Source organism: Tupaia chinensis, unplaced genomic scaffold, assembly GCF_000334495.1.
Source record: "Tupaia chinensis unplaced genomic scaffold, TupChi_1.0 Scaffold146650_1, whole genome shotgun sequence".
Lineage (NCBI taxonomy): Eukaryota > Metazoa > Chordata > Mammalia > Scandentia > Tupaiidae > Tupaia > Tupaia belangeri.
The window spans coordinates 1,856,574-1,860,772 of record NW_006206507.1 but is presented as its reverse complement, the minus strand read 5'-3'; the positions used below and the strand labels follow the sequence as shown (position 1 = coordinate 1,860,772).

Sequence of the window (4,199 nt, the reverse complement as noted above, 5' to 3'; positions counted from 1 at the left end):
CGCACGTGCCCTACAGTGAAAATCTCTCCAAAAAAAAAAAAAGAAACAGAGAGAAAGGAACCAGGTAAATCAAATTTGCAATGAAGCAGGCAATATAACAACAGACATAAGAGAAATATAAAAACATCATTAGAGGATACTATTAACAATTTTATGCCAAGAAATAAGAAAATCTGGATAAGATAGACAAATGCCTGGACACATATGACCAGCCATGATTTAGCCAGGATGATATAGAAAGTCTGAACAGGCCATAACAAGCCAGGAGATCGAATCAGTAATAAATAACCTCCAAGCAAAGAAAAGTCCTTGTCTCGATGGCTTCACCTCTAAATTCTACAAAACTTTTTTTTTTTTTTTTTGGTGGGGGGGAGGGTTTTTACTATAGGGAGCATGTACTCACCAGAAAGACAGAGACAGAGACAGAGAGACAGAAAGTGAGAAATTACCCCCTGGGGGGATGACCAAACTATAATCCCTTCTCCTACACTCTCCTCTCAGGATCTTGGCACGCACGCACACACGCCTAGCGTGAGTTTAAGCCAGAGTCCGGGACCCTAACCATGGATGACTACATGGGAGTCCGGTGACATAGCCATTGTGCCAATTGCTGGTCCCTAATTTCTAGAAAACTTTTAAAGAAGAGTTAACTGTCATTCTGCTGAAGTTATTTCTAAAGATCCAAAAGAGTGACTCTCTCCATAATTTATTCTATGAAACCTCTATCACCCTTATCCTTGAAATAGGTAAGGACAGGACAAAGAAGGAAAACTATAGACCAATATCTCTGATGAATATAGACGCAAAGATTCTCAATAAGATACCAGCAAATCATATCTAACAACTTATATAAAAGAGTATACATCATGACCAGGTAGGCTTTATTCCAGGGATGCAAGGTTGGTTAAACAAAAGCGAAACCATAAACGCAATACACCATATTAAAAGAAAGATAGATAAAAATCATATGATCAATTCAGTTGATGCAGAAAAGAGCATTCGATAAGATACAAGCATCCCTTCATGATCTAGACTCTCAGCAAAATCGGCATATAAGGGTCATTTCTCAACACAACAAAAGCTATTTATGAAAAAAACATAGCAAATATCATCCTTAATTTGAGAACAACTGAAAGCTTTTCCACTAAAAACTGGTACAAAACAAGAATGCCCACTTTCTCCACTCCTTTTCAATATAATACTGGTAGTCCTCGCCAACACAATCAGAAAAGAGAATAAGATAAAAGGCATTCAAATAGGAAAAGAAGAGATGAAGCTATCTCTATTTGCAGATGACATAATTGTATACATAGAAGACCCAACCATATCCATGAAAAAATTCCTGGAAGTAATACATGAATACAGTAAAGTTGCAGTATAAAAAATCAACATACAGAAATCTATGGTATTTCTATATACAAACAGCAGAAAGACTAAGAATGAAGGAGTAGAGTCTGAGGAAAGACATTAAGGAGAAAATAGAGAGGCAAGGCATTTAAGGGACAAAGAAATGAGTTATTATCTGTTGAGGATAACTTTACAATATTGTAAACTAGACTGGTAAGAAATGTACACAGGTTGAAATATTCACTGTGAAGCTAAATAATGTGATTGAATGTAAAAAAGAAATTGAGGGATCAGCAGTTAGCCTAATGGCTATGTCACTGGACTCCCATGTAGTCAACCGCGGTTTGCGTCCTGGACCTGGTGGCTTAAAACTTATGCCGGGTGCATGTGCGTGCGTGCCCAAGATCCCGAGAGGAGAATGGAGGAGAAGGGATTGCAGCGTGACCATCCCCCCTGGGGGGTGATTTCTCGCTTCCTGTCTCTCTGTCTCTCTGTCTCTGTCTGGTGAGCAAACGTGCCCTATAGCGAAGACCTCTCAAAAAAAAAAAAAACTAAAAAAAAAAACCACCTAAAAAAAACAAGAAATTGAAATAAAAAATAACAATAAATAAAAAATAAATAAAAATTTTTATAAAAAGCTTCATTTCTTTTTTTGGAGGGATTTTTTTTTTTTTTTTTTTTTTTTGCTATAGGGTACATGCGCTTGCCAGAAAGAGAGAGAGAGACAGAGAGACAGAAAGAGAGAAATCACCAACCCTCCAGGAAGGGATGGCCACGCCACAATCCTTTCTCCTCCATTCTCCTCTTGGGATCTTGGGCATACACACACATGTGTCTGTCATGAGTTTAAGCCACCAGGTCTGGGACTCAAACCATGGTCAACTACATGGGAGTCCAGTAACATAGCCATTATGCCAACTGCTGGTTCCTAAAGTCAACATTTCTAATATAACTATTATCCTTCAAGAGCTTCTCCATGAAAATATAGTTAGAGGAAGGGGACTGCTGTCCAGATATGTCCTGCAAGCACAGGGTACTTCTCCAATCTTCACCTATGTTTATGTAGCATTGGTGGCAATCATCAACTCAAAATTTCCACAAATCGGAGAATTAATCCTCAAAATGTTAATTCTTAATTTCAAACAGGATATCAAAGAAATGAGAAGCAACTCTCTCTGACTGCTTCCAAATTTGTGGCACATCTTATTAACCATAATGTGGCACACAGAGTTTTATGCTTAGAGATGCTCACTTTGCTCTTGGAAAGACCAACATATGATAGTGTCAAAATAGCTACTGGTTTTCTCAAGGAATGTGGCCTCAAGTTAACACAGATGTCACCAAGGGGAATCAATGCAATATTTGAACACCTTCGAAACATTCTGCATGAGTCGGAAATTGACAAAAGAGTTCAGTATTTGATTGAAATGGTGTTTGCTGTATGGAAGGATGGATTCAAGGGCCATCAGTTATCCTAGAAGGACTTGACTTAATGGAAGAAGATGATCAGTTCACCCATATACTGCCTTTGGAGGATGACTATGATGCACAAGATGTTCTTAGTGTTTTCAATATGGACCTGAATTTTATGGAGAATGAAGACAAGTACAAAGCTATTCAGGAAGGAAATTCTTGATGAAGGAGACAGTGAGTGACTCAGATACAGACCAAGATGCTGAAGTAGTGAGGAGGATGAGGAAGATGGAGAAGAAGACTAAGAAGGTAAAAGGTAACAATTCATGACAAAACTGAAATTAATCTGGTTGCATTTTGACATACAATTTATCTTGCTGTTCAGTCAAGTTTAGATGAATGTGCTCACAAATGGCTGAAAATAGAATTTCCTGAAACCTAAACAAAAGAACTCTGCAACATGATACTTGATCGCTGTGCCCAACAAAGGACCTATGATCATTTTTATAGCTTATTAGTTGGACAATTTTGCATGCTAAAAAAGAAGAATACATGGAATCCTTTGACAACATATTCAAGGAACAGTATGATACCATTCATTGCTTGGAAACAAACAAATTGAAAAATGTTGCTAAGATGTTTACTCACCTCTTATACACTGATTCACTTCCGTGGAGTGTTCTTGAATGTATAAAACTGAGTGAAGAAACAACTACATCATCTAGTAGGATTTTTGTCAAAATTCTTTTCCAGGAACTGTGTGGATATCTGGGTCTTCCTAAACTTAATGCACAATTAAAGGATGAAGCCCTTCAGTCATTCTTTGAAGGACTATTACCCTGAGATAATCTAAGAAACACTCGATTTGTCATCAACTTCTTTACTTCCTATAGGTCTTGGAGGTTTAATGGATGAATTGCTTGAGCATCTCAAAAATACATCAGAGGTCATTGTTGGACAGAAACCAGAGGTTTAATACCTTTATAGTTTAACTCCAGGTTTTTCCAAAGGTAACCCTGCTTTCTCATTGGAAATTTATTTCATGTGATTGGAAAACAAAACAAAACAAAACAAAACAGGTTCCATTCTCTTCACCCAGGGAAGAGAACACACCCAGAATAAATCTCTCAGAGCACTCCATTCCTTAGAAAGTGGTGCATGGAAGGCACCCAGCCTGAGGAGAACCCATTAGAGGACATCTATGAGAGGAAGGCTCACTGTCCCTCCGAGGCCACTAAGTGTCAGCATCTGAAAGCATGAAGCTGCCGGCATCAATCTTTTTAACCATGTGGAGCAAGTCACCCTATAAACATGACAAATTAGTAGAGAAAAAAACTAAAAGTTAGAAAAATAAACACATAATGATAACCTTGGAGTCCTGCATTCAGTTGTACCCAGATTTTGGATTTTCAACTAGTCGAGCCAATAAAAATTTTTAT

At 37.8% G+C, this 4,199-nt stretch overlaps 1 pseudogene; it reads left to right on the top strand.

Annotated features, from left to right (window-relative positions):
• Positions 1 to 3,736, top strand: part of LOC102475402 (pre-mRNA-splicing factor CWC22 homolog) — a 7,764-nt pseudogene extending 4,028 nt beyond the window's left edge.
• Positions 3,737 to 4,199: the final 463 nt, after the last annotated feature.